The sequence below is a fragment of the Ictidomys tridecemlineatus genome, chromosome 13, assembly GCF_052094955.1.
Source record: "Ictidomys tridecemlineatus isolate mIctTri1 chromosome 13, mIctTri1.hap1, whole genome shotgun sequence".
Taxonomy (NCBI): Eukaryota; Metazoa; Chordata; class Mammalia; order Rodentia; family Sciuridae; genus Ictidomys; species Ictidomys tridecemlineatus.
Genome location: NC_135489.1, coordinates 61,146,517 through 61,173,568, shown reverse-complemented (window position 1 = coordinate 61,173,568; position 27,052 = coordinate 61,146,517). Strand labels below are relative to the sequence as shown.

The 27,052-nt window shown below is 44.1% G+C and overlaps 1 pseudogene across 1 annotated transcript; it reads left to right on the top strand.

The window, feature by feature from the left end:
* LOC101978259 (E3 ubiquitin-protein ligase RNF213-like) lies at positions 1 to 27,052 on the top strand (annotated as a pseudogene). The gene is made up of 10 exons (XR_013429719.1): positions 1 to 9,601; positions 10,577 to 10,727; positions 11,628 to 11,844; positions 12,780 to 12,899; positions 12,964 to 13,167; positions 14,094 to 15,222; positions 17,500 to 17,695; positions 17,949 to 18,104; positions 18,722 to 22,682; positions 24,947 to 27,052. The product of XR_013429719.1 is annotated as an E3 ubiquitin-protein ligase RNF213-like (transcript).

Here is a 27,052-nt window from a genome sequence, read left to right as displayed (position 1 = left end):
CTCCCGCAGTCACACTGGGCACCCTCCGAGAGGTGTTGTGGGAATGGAAATGGGCCACTGTTATGCTCGAATTTGGGACCCCCAAAGACCACCAGAGACCCAAGATCGATGTAAGCAGCAAAGAGGTTTTTATTGCGAGCTAGCTCGGTCCTCCATGCACACACACAGCAACTGGTGATGCTGAGAGGCCCCGAGCCCAGGGTTTGCAGCAGTTTTATACATTCTTTGGAGAGGGCAGGGACTTCACATATATCATAGCAAATCATCACACACTGAGGGAAAATCAAATAACAACTCTAAAACATGATTAGCACATTCATTGGCGGGAACAAGTTGGGTAGGGGTGATTGGTGAGTACAAAAGGGGTATTCATTTGAACTGATTGGTTTAAGCCAAGAGGGGTGTACAAGTACTGAACTACATGGTTTCCCAACTTGTTATCAACCACCATAAACTGCTGGGAGGGTTATCTGGCATCCCAGGTATTTCCCTGTCTGATGCTGATTGGTAGCTGCTAGGGGGCTGCTATGGATCCCTACCTACCCTGACTGAGTCAGGGACACCTGGCGCAGCAGATCTCTCCTGTTATTTGTAGATAAGTAACTTAGCAGTGTGGGAATGTGCCTAGGAGTGCTCTTTGGGTTTTTTCAAGGACAAAGGCATGTCCCTTCCTTGGACAGGCTTTGCTCTGAGATAGAGGCTGGTTTTTCACCACAAATAGTGGGGCCTTACTTTGTGGAAAGAAGCTTTTAAAAAACATTCTTAGCCAAGTTTTCAATCACTTTGTATGTTCTTGTTGGTGTGCCTCCACACATGTCGATGTTCCTGATTTCCTAGTGTCAGGGTCCTTTCCATGGGGGGAGGTGTAGATTTCTGTCCAGTCTGTGCCCAGCACACAAAGCTGCTTTGTGCCCTGTCACTCCCAGTGGTGTCCTGAGTTACTGCCACATTCTTCAGGGTCAGGCCTTCGCCATGGCGTGAACACAGAATTCACAGGCGAGCCATGTGGTGGACCACGGCTACTCCACGGTCCTGGCACAGAGTTTCTGTAGCTGGTGAAATTGCATTTTTTGTCTTGTTATTTCCTTTTTCCACTGTCTGAGTGGATGTCTCTGAAGGGTCTCCCAGGACAGGGAGCTCATTCCTGGAGGGGAGGTGGTCCTCAACCTCCCCTGGCCTCTGGGCTGGTAGGACAAGTCCCGCGTCCCTGGCCTGAGCTTGACTCCTGTTCAATAGAGGGTGCCATCTGCTGCTTTCTGGGATGGGGACACAGGAAGCCAGATACAGAACTATGCCCCTGCTATAGGTTAGTCATTGGACTAAGGGCAGAATTTCCTCCAGAGTACTGTTGAGTACTGCATTAGGATCAGATGCAGCTTCACTACTTTACAAGCTCCTCTGTATGAGGCTTATTGTCTTTCTGTGGATGCTCTTGAGAGCTCTCTGGCCCTGGTGTCCTGAAGTTGTCATAAATTGTGCCTGGCTGTTGATCTCTTTTCTGTCTCCAGAACTGGGCACTGGCAGATCTTTCTCAGCTGAAGATCTAAGAGCTCTCGGGCATTCTCCTGAGTTGGTTCATTGTGCTTTCCCTCTTACAGGGTTCACATCAGCAGCTGCTGGGCCTCCTGGCATGGTTGTCTGATTCCTGTAACATCTCTCCTGCTTGGGCTTTGCTTTCTGAGCCTTCTCCTCAGCCTTCTCCTGCAGCCTGGGCATTGAAGTTTTCATTTCAGCTCTCACATATATTAAATTTAAAGGCACTCCCCTTTTCCTTGAAGATTCATTTATATACTATGCTGTTCTCATGGTTCGAGATTACAGTATGTTTTCTTTCAGAGATTATTGGTATTTTTAAAGGTTTTCTTGTTTCTTTTCCTTGCATAGGCTCCCGTTTCATCCTGTTGGCTTGTTTTTCTTTCTTTCTTTTGTTTTTAGTATGCTGGGGATGGAACCTAGGCTTTCCTTTTCTCCCCCCCCTTTAAATATTTTTTAGTTATACATGGACACAATATCTTTATTTTGTTTATTTTTATGTGGGGCTGAAGATCAAACCCAGTCTCTCACATGTGCTAGGCAAGCACTCTACCAGTGAGCTACAATCCCAGCCCAAGCCTAGGCTTCCGTGCTTGCCAGGTAAACACCCAGTCACTGAGCTACACAAGCCCTGTTGTTTTCCTTTGGCTGTTTTCCTTTTGTATCTGTTTCCCACTTTAAAGCTTTTCCTATTCTAGTTGGAGATTTTTGTTTATCTGTGTGTATGAAGACAGTTCTCACAAGTGAATTGACAGGCTGAATGCTTCTGGGCCAAGGTCCATGGGCCTCTTTGGCTGCCCTTGAATTAAACTGGTGCTTGAGGGCTTCTGTTATGGGCTGGTCACATTTGCAGCTCCTGCCTGCTGCCAGGTTTCTGGAGCCAAGAGGGAGAGGAGGAGGGTGAGTCCCTACTTTTACTCCTGCTTTCCTGTCATGGTGGCTGTGTAGTCCTCTTGGTCCTTAGATTGAATACTCCCTGCCCTCTGTAGCTGCCCAAGACAGGTGTGTGTCTAGAAGTAGCCTCCAGGCCTGAGAGCCCTACAGGTGGTCCTTCTTGCCCCTTGCCAGGTGGAGGGCAGCCCCCTTCTGCCTCCATGGTGGGGGTGGACTCCCACCAACTGTTTCTTAAACAGACTTTGGACCCACTTCCTGTTCCCCTATCTGCCTCAAGGTCTAGGGTGACCCTAGCAGCTAGTGTCCTTATGTGCTAGGCCTGGCTGAGTCACATCTGCTATGGCCTCAAGGTCTGTGTTCTCAAGCCCCAAGTGTCATTTGCCACTGGTGTGGCCGTCTTTCCACTTCCCAGCTTACGTTGCTATCAGGTTCCTTTTCTATTCTCCTCATTCCTACTAGTTATGATCTTTTTTTTAAATTTTGTTTTAATTAGTTATACATGACACTAGAATGCATTTATGCACTTTGATTTATCATACATAGGTGGGATATAATTTCATTTTTCTGAATGTACATGTTGCAGAATCATATTGGTCATGTAGTCACATATATAAATACAGTAATAATGTCTGTTTCATTCTACTATATTTCCCCTCCCCTCCCCTCCCCTTCCAATCTCATCACTGCCCTCCACCTAATCTAAGGTAATGCTATTCTTCCCTAATGCCCCACACCCCCCACCAACCCCTACCTTATTGTAAATTAACATCCACATAATAAAGAAAACATTCAGCCTTTGGTTTTGTAGGATTGGCTTTTTTCGCTTAACGTGGTATTCCCCAACTCCAACCATTTATTGGCAAATGCCATAATTTCACTCTTCTTTAAAGCTGAGTAATATACCATGAGTATATATAGCACATTTTATTTATCCATTCATCTATTGAGGCACACCTAAGTTGGTTCCATAGTCTAGCTATTGTGAATTGAGTTGCTATAAACATTGATGTGGCTACATCACTATACTATGCCAATTTAAGTCCTTTGGGTATAAACTTAGGAGTGGGATAGATGGGTCAAATGATAGTTCCATTCCCAGTTTTCTGAGGAATCTCCATACTACTTTCCATAGTGGTTACACAATTTACAGTCCCACCAGCAATGTATGAGTGTACCTTTTTCACAACATTCTTACCAACATTTATTGTTGCCTGTATTCTTGATGATTGCCATTCTTACGGGAGTGAGGTGAAATCTTAGAGTAATTTTGGTTTATATTTCTCTACTTGCTACAGATGATGAACACTTTTTTATATATTTGTTGATTAGTTATATTTCTTCTTCTGTAAAGTGTCTGTTCATTTCCTTAGCCCATTTATTGTTTGGGTTATTTGGGGATTTTTTTGGTGTTTTTTGAGTTCTTTATGTATATTCTAGAGATTAATGCTTTTTGGGGGGTGAATGTGGTTAAGATTTTCTCCCAATCTGCAGGCTCTCTCTTCATGTTATTAATTGTTTCCTTTGCCAAGAAGAAGCTTTTCAATTTGAATCCATCCCACTCATTGATACTTAATTTCACTTCTTGTGCTTTAGGAGTCTTATTAAGGAAATCGAATCCTAGGTTGACATAGTGAAGATTTGGGCCTATTTTTTCTTCTATTAGGTGCCTAAGTCTTTGATACACTTTAAGTTGAACAATTTCTAAGTGGGATTTGGGAGGGAGCAGAATGGATGTGTATTTCCAATTGTTCTCTCCACACAAGAGCTTACAGTCTGTTCTTTATCATGAAAACAGAAGAATGATTCTACAGCAGGGTGGAGGAGAGGAAGGATGAATTCTTTTTTTATGTTCATAACCTCAGTGATTTTTATATCCATTTTAATTGCTTTTATTTTTTAATACATGACAGCAGAATGCATCACAATTCTTATTGTACACATAGAACACAATTTTTCATATCTCTGGTTCTATACATAGTATACTCACACCAATTCATGTCTTCATACCTTGGATAATAATGATAATCACATTCAACAATCATTAATTACCCCATGCCCCCTCCCTTCCCCTCCAACCCCTCGGCCCTATCTAGAGTTCTTCTATTCCTCCCATGCTCCCTCTCCCTATCCCACTATAAATCAGCCTTCTTATATCACAGAAAATATTCAGCATTTGGTTTTTTGGAATTGGCTCATTTTACTTAGCATTATCTTCTCTAACTTTATCCATTTACTCAAATGCCATAATTTTATTCTCTTTTATTGCTGAGTAATATTCCATTGTGTATGCCACAATTGTTTTACCCATTCTTATATTAAAGGGCAACTAGGTTGGTTCCACAATTTAGCTATTGTGAATTGTGCTGCTATAAACATTGATGTGGCTGTGTCCCTGTAGTATACTGTTTTTAAGTCCTTTGGGTATAGACCGTGGAGAGGGATAGCTGGGTCAAATGGTGGTTCCATTCCAAATTTTCCAAGAAATCTCCATACTGCTTTTCATATTGGCTGCACCAATTTGTAGTCCCACCAGCAAGGTTTGAGTGTACCTTTTTCCCCACATCCTTGCCAACATTTATTGTTGTCTGTATGCATAATTGCTGCCATTCTGACTGGAGTGAAATGAAATCTCAGAGTGGTTTTGATTTGCATTTCTCTAATTGCTAGAAGTGATGAACATTTTTTTTTCATATATTTGTTGGTTGATTGTACATCATCTTCAGAGAAGTGTCTCTTCAGTTCTTTGGCCCATTTATTGATTGGGTTATTTGGTTTTTGGTGTCTAGCTTTTTGAGTTCTCTATATATCTTAGTGATTAGTGCTCTATCTGATGTGTGAGGGGTAAAAATTTGCTCCCAAGATGTAGAGAGAATGCCTTCAATTTCTCTCCATTTAGAATGATGTTGGCCTGGAGCTTAGCATAGATAAACTTTGCTATATTGAGATATGTTCCTGTTATTTCTAGGTTTTCTAGTGTTTTGAAAATGAAAGGGTGCTGTATTTTGTCAAATGCTTTTTCTGCGTCTATTGAGATGATCATATGATTCTTATCTTTAAGTCTATTGATGTGATGAATTACGTTTATTGATTTCCTTATGTTGAACCAACCTTGCATACCAAGGTGAAACCTACTTGATCATGGTGCACAATCTTTTTGATATGTTTTTGTATTTGATTTGTCAGAATTTTATTGAGAACTATTACAGCTATGTTCATTAGAGTTTTTTTTAAAAGTTTTCTTTCTTTGATGTGTCTTTGCCTGGTTTTGGGATCAGGCTGATATTGGCCTCATAGAATGAGTTTGGAAGTGCTTTCTCTTTTTTTATTTTCTGAAATAAGTTGAAGAGTGTTGGTATGAGTTCTTCTTTAAATATCTTGTAGAATTTGGGTGTATATCTGTCCAGTCCTAGGCTTTTCTTGGTTGGTAGGCTTCTGATGGCATCTTCTATCATCACTTGATATTGGTCCATTTAAATTGTGTATATTTTCCTGATTTAATCTGAAAAAGTCCTATGAGTTAAGAAATTTGTTGATGCCTTCAATAACTTCTAATTTACTGGAGTATAAGTTTTCAAAATAATTTCTAATTATCCTCTGTATTTCTGTGATGACAGTTGTGATATTACCTTTTTCATCACGTATGCTGGTAATTTGAATTCTCTTTCTCCTTCTCTTCATTAGCATAGCTAAGGGTCTTTCAATTTTATTTATTTTTTCAAAGAACCGACTTTTAGTTTTGTCGATTTTTTTCAATTGTTTCTTTTGTTTCGATTTCATTGATTGCAGCTATGATTTTAATTATTTCTTGCCTTCTACTGCTTTTGCTGCTGATTTGTTCTTCTTTTTCTAGGGCTTTGAGATATAAAGTGAGGTAATTTATTTATTGACTTTTTCTTCTTTTAAGGAATGAACTACATGCAATTAAATTTCCTCTTAGAACTTCCATAGTGTCCCAAAGATTTTGATATGTTGTGTCTGTGTTCTCATTTACCTCTAAGAATATTTTAATCTCATCTTTGATGTCTTCTGCAACTCATTGTTTATTCAGTAGCATATTGTTTAGTCTCCAGGTATTGGAGTAATTTTTATTTTTTATTTTGTCATTGATTTCCAACTTCATTCCATTATGGTCTGATAAAATGCATGGTAGTATCTCTACTTTTTTGTATTTGCTAAGAGTTGCTTTGTGGCATAGTATATGGTCTATTTTAGAGAAGGATCCGTGTGCTGCTGAGAAGAAAGTGTATCCACTTAATGCAGATTGAAATATTCTATATACGTCAGTTAAGTCTAAGTTATTGATAGTATTATTGAGTTCTGTAGATTTTTTAATCAACTTTTGTTTGCAAGATATATCCAGTGGTGAGAGAGGTGTGTTAAAGTTGCCCAAGATTATTGTGTTGTGATCAATTTGACTCTTGAACTTGAAAAGAATTTGTTTGATGAACATAGCCACACCATTGTTTGGGGCATATATAATTATGATTATTATGTCTTGTTGGTGTATAGTTCCCTTGAGCAGTATGTAATGTCCATATTTATCCCTTTTGATTAACTTTGGCTTGAAGTCTACTTTATTTGATATGAGAATGGAAACTCCTGCTTGCTTTCGCAGTCCATGTGAGTGGTATGATTTCTCGCAACCCTTCACCTTCAGTCTGTGTCTGTCTTTTCCTATCAGATGAGTGTCCTGGAGGCAGCATATTCTTGAGTCTGTTTTTTAATCCAGTCTGCTAGCCTATATCTTTTGATCAGTGAGTTTAAGTCATTAACATCAAGAGCTACTACTGAGACATATTTGTTTATTTTTGTATTCCTAGCCATGTTTGTTTATTTTTGTTATTTAACTTGACTTGATTTTCTTCTTTGATTGGTTTTTCTTTAGGGTCCTACCTCTCTCTGGTGATTTTCATTGTTGTTTTTGTTTCTTCTTCATGGAATATTTTGCCAAGGATGGTTTGTAGTGTCAGTTTTTTAGGTATAAATTCTTTTAGCTTTTGTTTATCATGCAATATTTTTATTTCATCTTCAAATCTAAAGCTTAATTTTGATGGATACAAGATTCTTGGTTGGCACCCATTTTCTTTCAGAGCTTGTTATTATATTGTTCCAGGATCTTCTACCTTTCAGGGTGTGTGTTGAAAAATCTGCCATTATCCTAATTGGTTTTCCCCTATATGTAATTTGATTCCTTTCTCTTGTGGCTTTTAAAATTCTCTCCTCATTCTGTATGTTGGGCATTTTCATTATAATGTTCCTTGATGTGGATCTGTTGGGATTTTGTACATTCAGCGTCCTGTAGGCTTCTTGGATTTGAATTTCCATTTCATTGTTTATGTCTAGAAAGTTTTCTGATATTATTTCTGATATTATTTCATTGAATAGATTGCTCATTCCTTCGGTTTGGACCTCTATTTCAATAACTCTTAAATTTGGTCTTTTTATGCTATCCAATATTTCTTTAATGGCCTGTTCATGGTTTCTTACCTTTATCACTGTGTGGTCTATATTTTGTCTTCATTGTCTGATGTTGTATATCCTAAGTGGTCTACTCTGTTGGTGATTCTTTCATTTGAGCTTTTAATATGTTTTATTGTTTCTTTCATTTCAAGGATTTCTGTTTGGGTTGTTTTCTTTTTTGAAAACTCTATGTCCCCATTGAGGTGATCTTTTGTTTCCTATATTTGTTTATGTAGCTCCTTGTCAAAGTGACCTTTCACTGCTTGTATTTGCTGTATTATACCTTCATAGAGTTCACAGAACATTTTTACCTTGTACATCGGAAACTCCTTCTGTGTCATTTTTCTGCTGTGGCTGCCAATGATTCTAATGATGTGGTGTCCTCATTTGTTTGGGGCACTTTCTTCCCTTGTCTTTTCATGTTGCTCCTTTGTCTTCCTTTCCAGCTCTATGGGTCTAGATTGTTATTGTTTTTATCCTGTAAGTTTGTAGTCCTCTTGTAGGGTTCCAAGACTTCTCCTGGCCACTGGAGATTCAATCTTGGAACTGCCCCCACCTAATATGGTGAGAATGTTGAGCCAGGATGGCAGCGGTCTGCTTTCAGCGCCCGGATGTCTGGTGAGGTGGGGGGGGGGAGCCAGGCAAAGACATTGTGCTGTGAGTAGGTAGCAGCTGAGAGACCTGAGTGAGAGCAGAGCTGTGTCTTGGTGATCTGCAGATATGTTGATAGGTGATTCTGCTAAGGCGCTCACTGAGCCTTGCATGGGCTAGAACTTCGGGCTTTGGGTCCTGCCCAAATGATGAGTATCCTATTCTAATACTGAGGCCCAGAGTCTTGCGTGGGGTCTAGAGCTGGTGTTTTCTGCGGAGAGCAGCTGTATAGTGGTCCTCTAACACTCTCAGAGATGCAGTATTCTGACTAGGTGAGATCTGGATCACAGAGCAACACAGAATGCTATCTCCCTCTGGACCGCCATCTTGAGCTCTGAGATGAATTTTTACTGAAACAAAAATCCCAACAATGGTGTTCACTTATGTTTTATTAAGGAAATGATTAGAAATACTGGGAAAATAAAATAAGATGCTACTTATGACTAGCAGTTTAACTTCCATGTTTCCTAATGGTTTCCAAAGTGGATTTTGGAGAGATTGAAGTAAGACACTCAGAAGACCTGAACCACAAAAGACTAAATAAAGCCATGAGGGTGAGCCAGTCAGTGTCCTTGGCCTGCAAGCAGATAATGCACTATAACCTGGGCCCCGAGGTCCAGGAAATGGCTGGAAGGGTAGACTCACTGATGGACAGCCACATCTTCCAGATCTTCTGGGAAGCTACAGAGTCATTGAGTGATCCCAAAGGGGAATCTGAAAGGTGAACCCTTGTGCTTATAGCCTATGAGTACCTGTACTCACCTAGTTACCAGAGGTTCATGAAACTGTATTAGAATCTGAAGTCAGGAGAGGTTACTATTATAGAAATCAATGTCATCTTCAAGGACTTTGTAGATAAATACAATGATCTGACTTTAGACCTCCAGATCATGCATGATTTAGACCCCCAGTCTCAGAGGGGCTGGACCTCTGAGCATGTTGAGCAGATCAAGGAGTACCATAGCCTGCACCAGGCAATCAGCTTGACCAAGGTCATCTTGTAGATCAAAAAGAATTTTTGATTGACAGTGATTTCAGTATTCTTTACACTTCAATAAAATTTGTAAATTATATGCTGGGGACTCCTATGTGGTAGAGGCCTACCTCAGAGTGTTTGGAAGCCCCAGGGCTTCTGGGAAGGATGGTGTGGTAGCCCCTTCATGGGCTCTCATCAGTACTGCACTGAGGCTGGAACATTTCATGGCCTATGTTTTTACTTTTGCTTGAGATAGTGTGACTGTTCCTTAGTAAGTTAGTTTTCTTGGGTCAATATGAGAACCAAAAATTCAGGGTAGAGAAACCATCCCCTTTCCAGAGGAATCTCATCTCTTTTGGTTAGAAAAGCACAAAAGGAAATATTTTGTCAGCTGCCCAGGTACCTCTCCTAGTTCCAGTGGAAATGCCAAATGGTACATTGTTCCTATTCTATCTCAAGAGTGAGTCTCTTTTTCCTGTTTCTTAGCCTCACGTTTCTTTTTTTTTTTTTTTGCCTTTTTTTTCCTTCTTCTTGTTGTTGTAGATGGACAGCATGCCTTTATTTTATTTGTTTATTTTTTGTTTGTGGTACTGAGGATCAAACCCAATGCCTCACACATACTAGGCAAGTACTCTGCCACTGAGCCACAACCCCAGCCCAGCCTCAGGCTTGTAAGGTATGTGAGACCCATGTTTCAGTAGAGACAAATGTGATCATGCTTAAAATTTAGCACACAGTGTGTAATTGTCCATACCTAAACAATCCTTTTGGTACATCTTTTGGTGAGTAACTCCAGCAAACAGAGAAACCAACAACATGGACTTGGTGGGGCTGCTGTACAGAACAGGTTTCAAAGCCCTTAAAGGCTTCCTCATGACTACTTAGGTAATAGGGACACTAGCTACTGCAGCCCAGCAAGGAGGGCCATGGAGTTTATGCTATCCTTGGTGCAAGAGCATGTTATGCTATGTCCATAGCAGCTGCTGGTCCAGGCACATGGGAGGGCAGGCATGGCTTGTGCAGCCCACAGCAGAGCTTCATCTTTCAGATTGATGATTTGAGGCCTCCCACCTTGCGAAACTAGACCAGATCAGCCCACAGCTCATCCAGCCCAAGAAGCTGCTGCAGGACATCAGTGAGCCCTGCCACCAGTATCTGGAGAAGCTGGTCCTGCAGAAGGTGCTGGTAAGCTGGCTGCATGAGGCACTAGGAGGTATGGGGGATCTCAGCTTCACGTGTTTGCCAAGTGTGGTTCTTTAACTCAAGGACATCCCTCCTCAATCACATGCATGGGTTAGGTGGAGGGTAGTGTCTGCTTCCAGGCCAGCAGTGGAGTTTGCATCAGGGCTGCTCTTCAGGATTCTGGTTAAAACTGTTTCCTTTGCTTCTCTCTCCATTTGTGGATGCCAGCATTGTTTTCATAACCATCCTAACTCCTTTTGCTCCTTCTAGCTCATTCTGCCAGAGGCTCTTGCCCACAAAGGGGCATTACTGCAGTATTCTTGTGGAAGTTATGCATTTCTCTCCCAGCCTAGGGCTGGGAAGCCTAAGTGGTTGTGCAGATTAGATAGAGCAGGGGAGGAGAAGTGAGAAAGAAAGTCCAAGGAGGTGGAGCAGAGGCAGCACTCACACACCAGAGAGGCCTGGAGGGCCACCTCCTGCTGGCACTGAGACTGCAGTGGCTCCAGCTCTCATCCAGAGTTGTGCTGCTTCCACCTTGTACTCCTGAGTCTGTTTTGATATACATTCTTTGATTAGCAGTTAACCCCAGGAAAATTATCTGAGTGTTTTTAAATAATTGTCAAATATTCTTATTAACCAACTGAACCTGTTTTGGTTTAAGTGATGATGTTTGTGGATTAAAGGAAATAAGGTCCATGTGAGCCTAGTACAGTGCCTGGAACATTGTTTGGTAAAAGTTAGATGTTGGTCAGTGGTGTCATCATATCCTGCAAAAGAAAAGGTGTCCTGGAGTCCTAACTTAAAGCAGGAAGTGGAACAGGCCCTAGATGTTTACCTAATGTCTATTGATGGCCTCACTAGGGATTGTTCCCAGGGTATGAGTTGTGCAGCATCGTGGAGTGGTCCTGTGCTTACTCGCTCTCTGCCCCAGGCATCACTGAGCTCCAGGTATTTGTGGATCTGGCCTCCATCTCAGCAAGAGAGAACAACATTGATGTGGATCAGTGGCCTGCTTCCATGATGCTGTGCAGGACTACGTGTCTCTGCTGTATAAGCCAGACAAGAAGGCAGGCTTCAGCAAGTTCATGGAACTACTGAAAGAACTCTGGAAGGCTCTGCAAAATGACCCCCATCAGCCCAGTAAGCTGGTGAGTTTTGTTCCATGCTCTAAGAGGTGGTGGTCTTGCAGCCCTGGGGAGTGGATGTACTTTGAAGGCGCACAGGCATAGAGGCAGGTAGGCAACCATTTAAACTGATGCTTAAAATCAGCTTTTTTAATATATGGAAATGCTTTCTTCATCTTGGTTTGGAAGGGAGCTACAGAACTGCATGTCAAGAGCAGTCTCCACTCTACAGGACAAGTGTGGAAAGAGCACAGTAGGAAGTGTGTGAAAGGGTGTACAGTGGTTTTCTCTGAATAGTAGTAATTGTCCTTTCATTTTGTTATTTTTGAATATTTTTCACAATTGATATTGATTAATTTTTATCAGAAAAAAATAAACATTTAAGTAAACTGCCTATACAGGGGTCTGAGTTAACTTACACTACATAACTTGCCCAAAAAGCAGAGATGTCCTGCACTGACCTCAAGATGGTTGGTCCTGCCTGTGGTTGGAGGGTGGGGAGATGGACAGAGTATGCAGTTTGCAGTTTTTCCTGCTAGAAGCTCACATTCTTTTTTACTTTTTTCTAAGTTCTTCTGGTCATGCTCAGAGACCATGGCAGGACGTTAAGAACTTAGGGCTCCTGCTCAGTCAACCATTTCTTCTCAGAGGGCCTATGTTCTGGGAACTCAGCAGGATGGTGACATCCCATCTGGTAGTATGGCCTGTTGCCATCCACCTAATTATTCAGAAGTGCAGGTTACATGCACTCTAAGTGTCAACTAAAAACTGGGTATCAGCATAGCCACACTGAGTGGCCAGGGTCCTGAGGGACCAGGCAGAGGCACCTGAAATAGCTGCAGGAACTGGGTGAGCAGCTTCACCTGGAGCCCTGGAGGAGGGTGGGTGGAGTTTGCCCAGCAAGCGAGGAAGACAGTCATTTGAACCCTGGCCCATATTCTCTGCTTTTGTCCCAACAGCGAGATTCTGCCAGGAACTTGGAGTGGCTGAAGACAGTGAAGAAAAGCCATGGGTCTATCAAGTTCTCATCCCTGTCCCTGGCCACAGTGATCAACAGCAGAGGCATATGTGAGATCAGGGCATCCAGGTTCCAGATGCGGTGTTGGTGGCACGCACTGGCCTGCTGCAGAGTCAGGGTTTCAGCCACCAGAAAATGGCCTCTAAGAATGTTGTGCCTCCCAGATCTCCCCAGATGCCATCCTGTGCCTGATCCTCCCTGGGGGTCACAGTGGCCTGGAGCCAGATTTCTCCTACACTTTGGAAGAGCTGAAGAATCTTTTAAACAAGCTGATGCTGATGTCTGGCAAGAAAGACCACAAGAGTATGGAAGTAGAGAGGTTCTCTGAGGTGAGCAGGTGCCCCTGTTGCCTCAGGCTGGGCATGCTCACTGCCCTGCTACCTGCAAAGGGGAACAGGCAGGGATTGGCCTCTGGTAGACAGTAGCTCCAGAGAGTGGAGCTGGTGGGTTTGCAGGGTGCACCTTGCCTGGAGCCACATCTGAGGTGGGACAGGGCCTAGAGGCACAAGCTCCTCCTTAAGAGCATCAGAAGGATCTGTCACTACTGGTGGTTAATCAGCTGCAGTTAGCAGGAAATGACCAAGTAGATAGCTCTTAGGAAGAAGCACCAATGTCTTTATTTACTCTGTAAACTGGCAAAGTCAAACACCTCAAGATTCTAATGGGCACTCTTAATCAAAATTAAAGTAATCAAGCCAGGTGTGGTAGCACATGCCTGTAACACCATCAAGTCAGGAGACTAAGGCAGAAAGATTGCAAGCTAGAGGCAAGCCTCAGCAACTTAGTGAGATCCTATCTCAAAATAAAAAGGGCCGGGGACATAGCTCAATGGTATGACTGGTTTCAACCCCCAGTACCAAAAAAACCTGAAATAATTGTTGATACAGGTTGTTGGTTTATGTAATAGTCTCTCTCTTGTGTTATATGTTTCTTCCTTACAATTTATATGCATTTCACAATTGACATTTTTCCCCCAGTGCTGGGCATAGAGCCAGGGCCTGACACATAAGAAGCAAGTTTTTTACCATTGAGCACAGTTCAGCCCACAGTCGACATTCCTATCTGCCACTGATCACTTCCCAAAGAAGGGAGCCCACTCCTTAGGCTGATCGTGTTTCTCAGTGACCCAGTGGGAAAAAATGAACCCAAGACCTTGAATTAGAACCTGGTTCTGATCTGAAATTTACCACCTAATTGGCATATCCTTCTTCAGTAGTTTACTGTGACATCTGCCTTAGGCCCCTGTTTCCCCCAGTTATTCTGCCATGTGCAGCGGCTCGTGCAAGCCTTCCTGAACCTGTACTCTACGGGAAACATGCTGTTCCAGACCTGGACTGCTGAGGTCTACTGCTGCCCCAGAAACAGCATCTCCATCTGCATGGACTTCCACTTGGAGTTGGTAAGCCAGCTGACAGAGAGTGGGGACATCACCCAGCTCCTGAAAGCCCTCTGCAGGCAGATGGAGCACTTCCTGGCTGACTGGAAGGAGCTAGTAAGCAGGAAGTGCAGGGAGCACTTCTACCTCAACTTCTACAGGGCCGAGCAGCTGATCCTTCTGAGCACCGAGCTCAGGAAGCAGAGTCCCAGCGAAGATGCCCTCATGATGCTGTCCTTCATCAAAGACAACTGCAACCCAGTTGACATGTTAAGGGCCACCAAGAAGTTCAAGGAGGCCACCAGACACTATGTGAAGACAGTGATAGAAAAATTACCACCATTGTAATCTGCTGAGATCAGCCTGGTGACCAAGCTGAGGGCCATCATGGAACAGTCCCTGGAAAGGATGAATCTCTTTCCTCCTGGCTGCCTGGGCCTGGAGGTCCTGGACCAATGTCTGGCTCACTTGGCCAGGATGGGCAGGCCTCCTGTGGAGCAGTCTCTCCCTGAGGGCCACAGGCTGGCCAGCCCAACCTGGTCATGTGTGGCCACTCTGAGGTGCTGCATGTAGATGTTGGTTACTCTCATCTACATGCAGGCCACGGGCCAGCCCCTGCCTCCCTTCAGTGAGGTGCTACTCTGCACCTCAGGAACCACATTTGAGGAGGTGGCCCTGCTCTTGCACTGCTGCCTGGCCCCGGTTTCCAAGGGGCACAAGGTCTACAGCCTGCTGTTCGCAGATCAGCTGAGCTACGAGGTGACCTGACAGGCAGAGGCCCTTTTCTGCAGCCTGTACACACAGTGACCCTGAGAGGATTACCAGCTGTTACTAGTCTGTCCTCAGCCTTCAGCCAGCACAAAGTCCACCTCATCCCCTAGGCACCCCTCCAAGCCATCCAGGCTTACCTGGCACATCACTGCCAGGTCCCAGCACAGACCCTGTCAGTGGTAGCTATGTTCAGAGACTGGATGTGTATGGGAATCATAGCTTTGAAGAGAGCAGGACTTGGTAATAAGAGCATGGGGATGGGCGGGCAGTCTTTGAGGGCTTCCCAGTGACCCCTGCCTCTGTAGCAGTGGGCACCTCAGATGACACCCTCTGCAGGTGGAAAAGTGAGTCTCAGGAGGGTCTGAATCCCTGCAGTCAGTGCTTCCCCTAGAAGGGAGCTCCCTTTTCACCCAGGTTGCAGTTCCTGGGAGCCCTGCTCCTCCACCTGCATGGACTTCTCTGTAGGTCACTTTTTTCTTGTATAAAACTCCCTTTACCTCCTCTGGGACATGTTGATATGAGCAGAGGAGGTGTATCTGCTCTGACTCCAGGAGAAAAGTGCCTTTGTGCTGGAGTCCTGCCCTAGCGGGGTCCAGGGAGTCCTGAAGGATGAGTGGCATCGGCGAAAAGATGAGACAGGAGTCGTTCCATTGGAGCAAACTCCAGAGAGAGAGAGCTCTGTTGCAGCTTTCTCTGGATCATCTTTTATTACAATTTTTCTCATCATTAGAAATTCAGAATACGTCATTGATTATACAATTTAAAACTTTGCCAAGACATGACATTTCCTTAACCATAATTAGGGGGTACAAAAAATGTAACATTAATTTACATTTTTCCAGGATATGACCTTTAGTTATTTAATTATTAAGAGTACAGAATCATTAATAAAATGCATCACTAATTTAAATTTTTCAGATTTTCCCAAGATTTACTATTTTCCCCAAGATATGCTATTTTCTTATTAACTAATGCCAAACTACGTAACCAGACTCTAAGTTTCCTAACCTATCATTAACCTTTAAGTTTAAAGTACACCTTTACTTTATTTCTAATCTAAAATCCCCATCTAAAAAGTCCCCTTAAATCTTATACTTAAAATATCCTAAAATTTATAAATTATTCTTAAAACATATCAGAAACCCATACAACTAAGAACTTAAGAATTTCTAAACCAAAAATCTAAATAGGATAATATTTCTAACATTATTCTAAAAATATATCTTATAAAGCTACTTTAATTAATTCCTAAATTTATTCTCATAAAACTGTTTGAGCTTCTTTCTCAAAGAGTTTCTCTGTTTCTCAGTCAAGGTGCACTAGTTCTCATATCTTTATAATTTTTCTCAATAGAAAGTAAGTTCTAAACATTAGTCCACTTTCCACCAATATTAACTATGCTCATCATAATCCTTATGTAAAGTAAAAAAGAGTTTATAAAAAGAGAAGAATATATCTTTATATGTTTTTATTTTCCTAAGTGTATAATATAACTTTCCTCAATCAAGAATGAGGGTACATATGGTGGGCTTTGTAAAATAAGCATAATAATTAGGTTTTCTAAGAGGCCGGAAATATGGTCTTGGATTCTAGGTGATATAATCAATGTGGTGCCTAAAATTCTCATGACCTTTCAGAAAATGATTGTTGTCCATTATCAGATTTGTCCTCAATGTACTGAGATAGAAGAACAGCCTTCTACTTTGTCCTTGATATGCTGAGGGGTAGTACAACAGCCTTCAAGGCATGAACTACCTGTTATGTTCTAGCCATCTGAAATTTAATTTGTTTGACATTTAACGTACTCATGCCTCCTGTCAGAAACATAAAATAAAAATGAAAAGTCACAATTATATAAAAAAGGGTCTCATGGTTTGGGTTTCCCACCAACTATCACAGCTTTGCCAGCATTCATCTTCACTGTGACTCTGTCAAGACAGTGAGTGGGGGATCGCCTTCACCACCTTTGCACCCTCCCTTCAGTCACTGTCATGTTTCCTTGGAAAACGGTGGTGACTTCCATTCTGTTGACTTCATCCCATGAGCAGCACTCTGCTCTGTCAGAACAAAACCTGGCCTCCGCTCCTTCCAAGGGACACACCTCTGCTTTTATTTTATTACACTTCCACTGCTCTCATCACGGAGAATGCCAGGAATCTGAATGGGTGAGGACTGTGGCTTCATGATGGAGTTGTGCTCTAATCTGATGTTTCATTGCATCAGTTTTGACTTCTACACAGAAGTAACTTTTTTTTTAAACTGGGGATTTATCCCAGGGGTTCCCTATCACTGAGCCATATCCCTATCCTTTTTTATTTTTTGTTTTGAGACATGGTCTTGCTAAGTTGTTTAGGGCCTCACTAAGTTGCTGAGGTTGGCCTTGAACTTGTGATCCTCCTGCCTCAGCCATCCAAGCTGCTGGGATTACAGGCATGCACCACCACTTTTAATCTTTCTGAATTCTGTTCCTCTTGGTCCATAGGCTTGGAATCTAATTTCCTCATTTTAACATTACTGGGAAATCTCTCTACATGAAGAGAGTGCATAAAAATCTGAAAAAGAAGTGAAACAGTGAAAAAGTGCCTTTAAAGATTTTTCGGTTGACTAATGCTCAGGTGGATGAGGGCTGTAACCTGGGCTCCTACCTGTCTTTCTAGGATGCTCAGTATCAGAACATACCTATGATATTCCACTTTGATGTAACTGCCTCGGTAAGTTCCCATATGGCAACCAAATGGCCACATCAGAAGGCATAATTTCTAGGGCCCCACCTATTTCTCCCTTCTACGCCAACCTGTTGTCAGTACTCTTTTCTCAAGAAAGTAGACAGGGTCCTCCCAACCCCCAGGACCCTCCTTCTCTCAAGACAGGGTCTGTGTTGGGATCTGGTAGAAGAAGGAGGGTCCTGGGGGTTGGGAGGAATGGTTGGCAAATGGTTTCAAATCCATGCTTCTCTGTCTTTAGGTACAAACTGGAACTTGGGTCTTTCTTTTCAAACTCCTCATTTTACAATACCTAATGGATATAAGTGGGAAAATATGGCTTCGGAACCCATGCCACTTATGTATCATTGAAATTTCAGAAGGAAATTAAGTACTGCCAAAGAGGTCTTCAAAGCTGGTATGCACACAGGGCATTTTCAGGTGGTCATGGCACCCCTTTGATTCTGTGGCCTGGGGTGACACAACTTAGTTGTTTCCCACTTTTGCCTTAGAGGAGCAGTGAGTATATGAAATGCATGCTTGGACTTATATCTTAATGATGTCTGGGATGAGAATGTTCTCATGTTGATTAGTAGCATCTTGGATTTGTCTGGATCCAACAGATCAGTGCTGTGTATTTGGATTGAGTCCCAGCCATGCTGAGTGTGGGAGAGTCTTCTGTTGATGGCCAGTCTCCCTCATTGCCAGTGAAGATGGCAGGGAGACTTCACACATGAAAACGCATTAGCTGGTGGTAGTTCTATTATTATATGCGTGTTCATGCTTAGTAGAGAGATGGAGCCACAGGATTAGAAATGGCTTCCTGGGTTATAATGCAGCTGCCGTAGTTGAGCTTCTGTAATACCCTAACCATGCAGATGCTAGCCTCTATAAACAAGAGACTTCAAAAAGCCAAGTGCATTCAAGTGACTGTTTTCATAAAAGTCTATGAATAGTAGACCGTGGGGTGTTAACACACACAGGCATCTTCCAGGAAATCAAATTCTAACTTCTATTTATGTCTCTCCTTTGCAGAATCCACATGCCCCCCAGTTCAGTTTTCTTAACATCTTCCCCAAAGTTGCTTGCAAACCTCCCAAGGAAGTGATAGCCATGGAGCTGAGCCCCGAGAGGAGCTTCATAGAGCCTGGAATGGACGAGAGAGAGTTCTGCAGTGCCACTTTCCAAAGACCTTACCAATATTTAAACTGATTCTATCAAAAACAAAACCTGGACACATTTCAATACCAAGAAGGCTGTGATAAAGGCAACCCAGGGGAGCACATTCAGCAGCTCCTCATATATTGTGGGATTATCAACCCCTCCTGGTCAGAACTCCAGATTTTTGCTCTGTTCTTCAACTGTCAGTTCAAGGACTGTGAGGCCTCTCCATTCTGTAATCCAGCATGTACTGGAGACACTCTCTGGGGCTTCAAAACTTCATGGTCACCTTCATGATTTTCATGGCAAGAAACTTTGCCACATCAACACTCAACTTCTCATCAGAGCCCAGGGAAGCATACAGTCACCATAGATAGTGTTGATGAGGAAAAGCTCACCCCCTTCACTCTCCAAAGGAGGTGGGAGTCAGAGCCTCACCCATATGTGTTCTTCAGTGGGGACCGCAAGACCATGACATCCATAGGCTTCCATCTTTAGCCCAATGAGAATGGCAGTGTTGATGCCATCAACCATCTCAATAGGAAGATAATCAAGAAAGATATCATGACAGAAGAACTGTACAGAGGGCTGTTGCTTCAGGGGGTGCCCTTCAATGTTGACTTTGATAACCTGCCCAGACATGAGAAAATCTTGAGACTCTGCTAGCCACTAGGAATTCCTCAGAGCCTTGATCCTGATGAAACATATGAGCTTACAACAGACAACATGATCAAGATTCTGGCCATTGAGATGCAGTTCCAAAGTGGGATCCCATTTACCATCATGGGAGAAACTGGCTGTGGGAAAACCAGGCTCATTAAATTCTGTAGTGATCTGTGGCATGCTAGTGCCCAGGCTGAAACTATGAAGTTGGTCAAGGTTCATGGAGGAACAACCACAGCCATGATCCACTCCAAAGTCTTGGAGGCTGAGAAAACTGCCTTATATAATAAAGACCAACACCAGTTGGACACCATCTTGTTCTTTGATGAAGCCAACACAACAGAAGCCATAAGCTGTATTAAGGAAGTCTTGTGTGACCAGACCGTGGATGGCCAGCCCCTAGAGGAGGACTCAGGCTTGCACATCATAGCTGCCTGCAACCCTTACAAGAAGCACTCCCAGGAGACCATCTGCTGTTTGGAGTCAGCTGGTTTGGGGTACAGGGTCAGTGCAGAGGAAACAGCAGACAGGCTGGGCTCCATTCCCCTCAGGCAGCTGGTGTACCATGTTTACACTCTGCCTCCGAGCCTGATTCCTCTAGTGTGGGACTTCAAGCAGCTGAATGACACTGCTTAAAAACTCTACATCCAGCAGATTGTGCAGAGACTGGTGGACCATGTCAGGACCCGCAAGAATGATACTTGTGTGATCATGGAAGTGCTCTCTGCCTCTCAGAGGTTCATGAGGAACACTGTAAGTGAGTGCAATTTTGTCAGCCTCCAGGATGTGGAGCGCTGTGTGAAGGTGTTCACATGGTTTCTTGACTGAAGTGAGATGCTCTTGGTGAAGCTGAGCACCTTGCTCTATGATAACAGTGTCAGCAAAACTAACTTCAGGAGAGACCCTGTCCTCTGGTCCCTGGTGCTATTACCATGACTCCCTAAAGGAGAAGGAGTCCTACCACAGAACCATTTGCAGGTATTTTCCAGAACCATATGATGACAGCAGGGTCATCCTGGATGAGATCACACATGCACAGGATCTTTTCCTGAGTGGGATGCCTCTGAGGAAAACCATAACCAGGAACTTGGCTCTGAAGGAGAATGTCTTCATGATGATCATTTGCATTGATTGGTGGGAAAGCCTGGCAGCTCCAAATCTCTTGCCAAGACCATCGTGGCAGATGCAATGCAGGGCCAGGCTGCACACTTTGCTCTCTTCCACAGCCTGAAGCAGGTCCACCTGGTGTCATTCCAGTGTAGCCCCCACTGCACCCCACAGGGCATCATAAACACCTTCAAGCAGTGTGCTCACTTTCAGCAGGGGAAGGACCTGCAGCAGTACATGTCTGTGGTGGTGTTGGATGAGGCTGGCTTGGCAGAAGATTCCCCCAAAATGCCCCTGAAGGCTCTGCACCCATTGCTGTAAGACAGGTGCATTGAAGATGATCCTGCCCCCCACAAAATAGTCAGCTTCATAGGTATTTCCAACTGGGCTCTTAACCCTGCCAAGATGAACAGGGGCATCTTTTTGTCCCATGGCAGCCCCAGTGAGAAGGAGCTCATAGAAAGTACCAGAGGGATCTACTCTTCAGACAGCCTGGTACAGGACAGGGTCCAAGAGTACTTTTCTCCCTTCGCTGAAGCCTATGAAATGGTGTGTCACAGACAGAACAAGAAATTCTTTGGGCTTTGTGACTATTATAGCCTCATCAAGATGGTCTTTGCCAGTGCCAGAGCATCTAACAATAAGCCTTCATTTCAGAATATTGTGTGTGCAGTCCTTTGGAATTTCAGTGGCAAAGATGACATCCCCACTTTGGACATGTTCATGGTAAGTTTACCTGAGGCCAGGTGCATAGGAGAATTCAGGACCCTGGAGCTCATCAAGGACAACAATTGCAGGGGTATGAAGAGGGTAGCAGTAGGGGAGATGGATGAAGCTGAATCCAGCTACTTGCTCATACTGACCAAAAACTACAAGACCCTGCAGATCCTGCAGCAGTCATTCTTCAGTGAGGACCAGCAGCCTGAGATCACCTTTGGTTCCAGTTTTCCACTGGACCAGGAGTACACCCAGATCTGCAGAAACATCAACTGGGTGAAGATTTGCATGGAGACCTTCAAGATGGTGGTGCTGCTGCACCTGAAGCACCTCTATGAGAGTCTGTACAATGTGCTCAACCAGTACTATGTCTACCTCGGGGGCCAGAAGTATGTAGACCTTGGGCTCAGCACCCATTTCGTCAAGTGTTGGATCCATCCGAACTTCTGCCTGATTGTTATCAAGGAGAAAAATGTGGTGTATGAGCAGTTCCCTGTGCCACTCATTAACCAGCTGGAAAAATACTACCTGGTGCTGCAGGGGTGGCAGAAGAGCATTGTGCAGGAGCTCTCATGGTGGGCAGAAGAGTTCACTGACGTGAAGGCCTATCAGTTCCTACTGGGCACAAGTACAGCCCTGCTGACGTCTTCATTGGCTACCACACTGATGCCTGTGCCTCTGTGGTGTTGTAGGCCGTGGAGAGGCAGGGCCACAAGGAGCTGATGGAGGAGCTGTACCACAAGGTGTCTGAGGAAGCCAAGCTGGATCCTGTTGGACTGTGCCCCACCAGATGTTGTGGTGCATCTGAGCATCTCCAAGCTGGGCTTGTTTATCACACTAGATAGCCCATAATGTTGTGAAAAACTAGTAAAGGGGTGCTTAGTGTTGATCTGCTTCAAGCCAATTTTAGTTATTGTAAGATAGAGTAACAGGATATAGGAAGCTTAACTACATTGAACCCTTTTGCACAAATTTTTTTGCTGATAGCTTAGGATCAATTATGGTGAGGATTTCTGGAGAAGCTTAATTAAGATTTTCCGTGGAAGAGGAGGTGCCACTATAGTAGTGATTCTGGTAAGCAGTGAGAGGTAGAAAGTGAGCCTGCCAATAGGAAGCTACCCTCCTCCTCTCACAATTAATGTGGTGGCCTCTGGAATTATGTGGACATCCATTTCATGCATTGGCTTTTTCTCAGTTGCTTGCTTTGTTTTTATTTCTGTTTTCAATAGGTATTGTGCTAACAATGAAATCAACAAAATACAAGAAACTCAGGACTGTGTCTTCGTCTATTTCATCACAAAACTGTCCCAGATGGGAAGTGGAGCATCCTATGTGGGATTCCATGGAGGTAGGGCCAAAAGATGAGTGATCATCTTTAAGTATGTCTGGGCTGCTTCTCGGGGTTCCCCACTGCCCATGTCTAGGTCAGTCACCAACCCCAACTGTCTCTGGGCTTCTCACCTAAGTTCACCATTCACAGCCTGGGATTGGCTGCTGTGTCAGCTTGGCATGGCCTGCCTCAGGAGTGCACAGGATGTGCTCCTGCTCCCACTATTAATTGTACAAATAACTCAAGAGATCTTCCCCTTGCACACCAGCCCTAGTGCTGTCTTCTTGAGCCTGTTCCTCAGGGAAATGCTATCTTCACATCAGTCCAACTCTTTTTCTGTGGAATGGTAACCAGCTGGATTATGTAATAAAATTGGAATTCTGAAAAGAGGGAAATAAGTTTAATAATTTCACAGATGGAAAGTCAACCTGTTAGCATCTCAAAGAACTTTCTTATTATGGTACAGTAAGTATGGTAAGATGTGTGGAAAGAACCGTAGTCAGGATCCATGTAGCCTTTGCACACCAGTTAATCAGCCTTAACATCCACATTGATGGTGAGCGTGCTGATGTGATATAGTGGGTCCGATGGGTTTTGGTATATTCAGGGGCATAGACTGTGAGGTACCGATATCCCTATGACAGTAGTGTGATTAAACATCTGGACAGAGGTATGTTCCTGCTCATGACTGACAAGAAGAAAGCAGAAAAGACTTGAGAAGACTTGGTAGCTTTGTTCTTCACAGGGCTGTGTCAGTCTGTGCATGTTGATGACCTGCAGAGATCCACAGTCATGTCCTCTGATGTGACTAAGCTGCAGAGTGTCACCATCAGCCAGCTGTTTATGCCAGGAGACAGCTCTGAGCATGAGTTGGAAGGTGGCAGTCTGGGGAGGTATGGGCACAGAGGCAGGTGGAAGGTGCCGAGTTAGGCAGCCTCCTATGGGGCTGGAGTCAGGGCTGCCACACTTAAATCACCTTTGAATCTCAGCACCTACCCTCAGCAGGAACTCAGGATATGGCACTAAATTGCCTGGCTCACAGTCAAGATCACCAGGGCCATGGGAAGGTCAAGGAGCAGAACCCAGTATATCAGCTAGTGTGCTGTGGGTCATGTGCCAGCCCTCAGCCCAGGCTGTGGGGGCACCTGATCAGTGGATTTTCTGCTGATCTGGATGAAAGATGTCCTCTTGACTGGAGCTGCCACTGAAACTTGGGACAGGAAACCCTGGCGAGGTCCAGATTAAGCACAGACCTGGTGCTACCCACCCCTTGTTTCTCAAAGTGGTGACATAATTGTGTTTCCTATACTTGTAGCAAATGACAACCAGGAAGAGGGGATGAAGGCAGAGACCAGCAAGTCAGGGGAGATGGCTGAAGTAGAATTTGAAGAGGAAGGTCCCTAGGAGATGGAACAGGAGGCCATGGTCCCGAAGGCAGTGATGTGAATTCCAGTCCTCTGCTCCCCATTGGCTGCAGGTGGCTGAGCTGGAGGAGCCCAGGCAGCTGTGCCAGTGTCAGGCTGAGCCCTGCCTTCTCTTTATGCTGGAAATGTGAGGGATTTATCAGAACAAGATATGCCATTCCCTTCTTTATGAAGGCTCCTAGTTAGTTCTGCCCCTTCCCTTGACCACTGGCCAAATCCCTGTTGTTAGCCACCACCTTACCAGTGGTAGTCTGGGGGTTGGGCAGCACACAGGCCCAGCCAGGGGAGGTCAGTAGGTCAGCTTCACCATGGGGACTGGCCACTGTTACTTTCTGCATGTGGACATGAAGCCATCTTCTCTTATGTGTAATGTAGCTTTTACCCACCATGGACATGGCAGCAGCAGATGATGTGCTGTCTCCCTTGGCAAGCACAGGTCCTGGACACCACCAGATTTCTGAGGAGCTGTGTGCAAAGTGCCATGAGGATGCTCAGGGACCAGGAGAGTTGCACATGCAACATGAGGAGAGTCCCTGTCCTCCTCAGCCTCTTGAACGAGGACAGTGTGTGCAGTGGTATGAGTCAAGTCCCTGCTTCTCATCCTACTCCAGGAGGCTTCCTGAGCAGTGGGGATTAGGTGGCTGAGTGTGGCAAGATGCCCTTCTGGGTTTCTGTGGCTTGGCAGATGCAGCTGGCATAGTGGGAATCTAACGACATCTCTTGAATTCTGCTCTAGAGTTGGCTTAGCCAAAAGATTTGTGGCTTTCCTCTGTGGGGGAACTGGTCAAGCAGCACAGCAGAGCCTCCAACTTTCTGCCCACAGGTAGACCAAATTATGTCCCTTCTGCCTTTTCATAGCCTCGTTCTTGTGGATATCCAAGATGTGCCTTTCTGACCTTCTAAAGAAGCAGGAAGAGAACCAGCTTTGCAGTCTGAAGGAGTGGGTGGGGCGAGAGGCTGCAAACCAGGATGCACTCCAGGAGGCCGGCACCTTCAGGTACTGTGAGCAGCAGGCAGCGCAGGGGCCTGTTATACCGTCCCAGGGGAAGGAGCACACCAGGTGTTTCTTTCTTACCTCTGAGGAGGGCAGACCTGTGTTTTTGCTCCAAGAGCCCAAAACAGACCTGGATGTTGACCATGCAGGTGGTGGTCCTAGGGTGTTTATTGGCCACCTGGATGCTGGTCACAGGGGTTAGCCACCTGAATGGTAGTCATGGAGATGGTTGGCTTCCTTTCTCTGCTTTTGTGTGCTTAACATTTTTATAATAGAAAACTTTTTTTAAAATGTTCTTGTAGGATGTTTTCCAGCATGTCATAAACCACAGCCAGGGTTGCCATTCAAGATTATTAAAATTGAGATGGTGATGTGCAGGGAAGTAATAAATTATCTTCCCAGGACTATGGCTTGAAGTTAATAGCAAGTACAAAAATAGGATCCAGGACTGTCATTTATTATCCATGATCCTTTTTCTTGCAAAACCATAACCCTTTTCTTTAGACTTGAGACAATTTTTGAAGAGCCTGTGCTATGGGGTCAGGAGGATTGCTCAGGGTCTCAGATGGAGGGTCTGAGATTCCTTGTTGACAGGTTGATCTCAGGCCCCTGAGGTCATCCATGGTCCCTCCAAGTCTGCCCTTCTCCTGACTCCATGACTGTAGGCCTACTGATCTGTTTGGCCCACAGAGGAAATACGGGAGATGGCAGAGTCCTGGGATACCAGGGACTATGGGTACTGGCTTCCTCACTGCAGTAGCTTTTCTGTTTCAAGTTGTTTCTCCAGTGCTCCTTAACTTCTTTCCTATTTACACCTTCTGAAGGAAGTTTGCTAGACCAGAAATTGTACATGCTTTTGTTTCTACACCATGTTCCCATTTCTCCTTTGTCATTGGTGCTCTGGCCTTGCTGGGTTTGCTGGCCTCCCTTTTCACTATCCCATTATCTCCACAGCACTTGGGACCAGCTTCTTCCCCATGGTCACCAGCAAAGTTCAGGAGCAACTGGACCTGGTGCTCACTCGTTTTGGGGGTTGGCAGAGCCTCAGAAACCTGCTGGTCTGTCACAGGATGTCGTGACACTTCACCAGCACTGTTTTGCTGGAACTTAGCTTTACGTACCCTTGGGGCCAGATAGCTGGCCTCCTTGGAATTCTTTACATCAGGAGTCCTGTGTGTGTGTGTGTGTGTGTGTGTGTGTGTGTGTGTGTGTGTGTGTGTGTGTGTTTTACTTTGATGTTCTTTTTGATTCTCAAGTTGTTTCAAATTTGGTCTCTTGGAGGCCCTCTGAGGTGACTGCATTACTCTTGAGCCCTTTCCAGGCTCTCAGCTGCTCCTGGCCCAGGCCCCCTTTCACCTTCCTGCTCCCATCCTCTATGCATGTTCTAGTTTGAGGTCCTAAGTCAAGTGATGTTCTTGTCTAAGGGGATGTATGTTTTCTCAGTGGATGTTTTTAAATTCTTCTAGAATCCTTTGTACTAAATACTTAGAAAAAAAATTTTTATACACTTCACTTTTCTTCCCAGCACAATTACTTAGGTTAGCCAATCCCCCAAAAAACAGATGCTGAATGTTTTCTCTGATATAAGGAGGCTGACTCATAGTGGGGTAGGGAGGGGGAGCATGGGAGGATTAGATGAATTCTAGATAGGGAAGACAGGTGGGAGGGAAAGGCAGTGGACAGAGGATTAGCAAGGATGGTGGAATATGATGGACATCATTATCCAAAGTACATGTATGAAGACTCGAATTGAGTGTCAACATACTTTATATGTAAATAGATATATGAAAAATGTGGTATATAATAAGAATTGTAATACCAAAAAAACAAAGTACATGTATGTGTAAATGCATGACTTGGCGTGAATATACTCTATAAACAAAGATGAAAAAATGTACTCTATATGTGTAATAAAAATTGTAATGCATTCCACAATTGTGTATGTAAAAAAATAAAATCAATAAAACTAA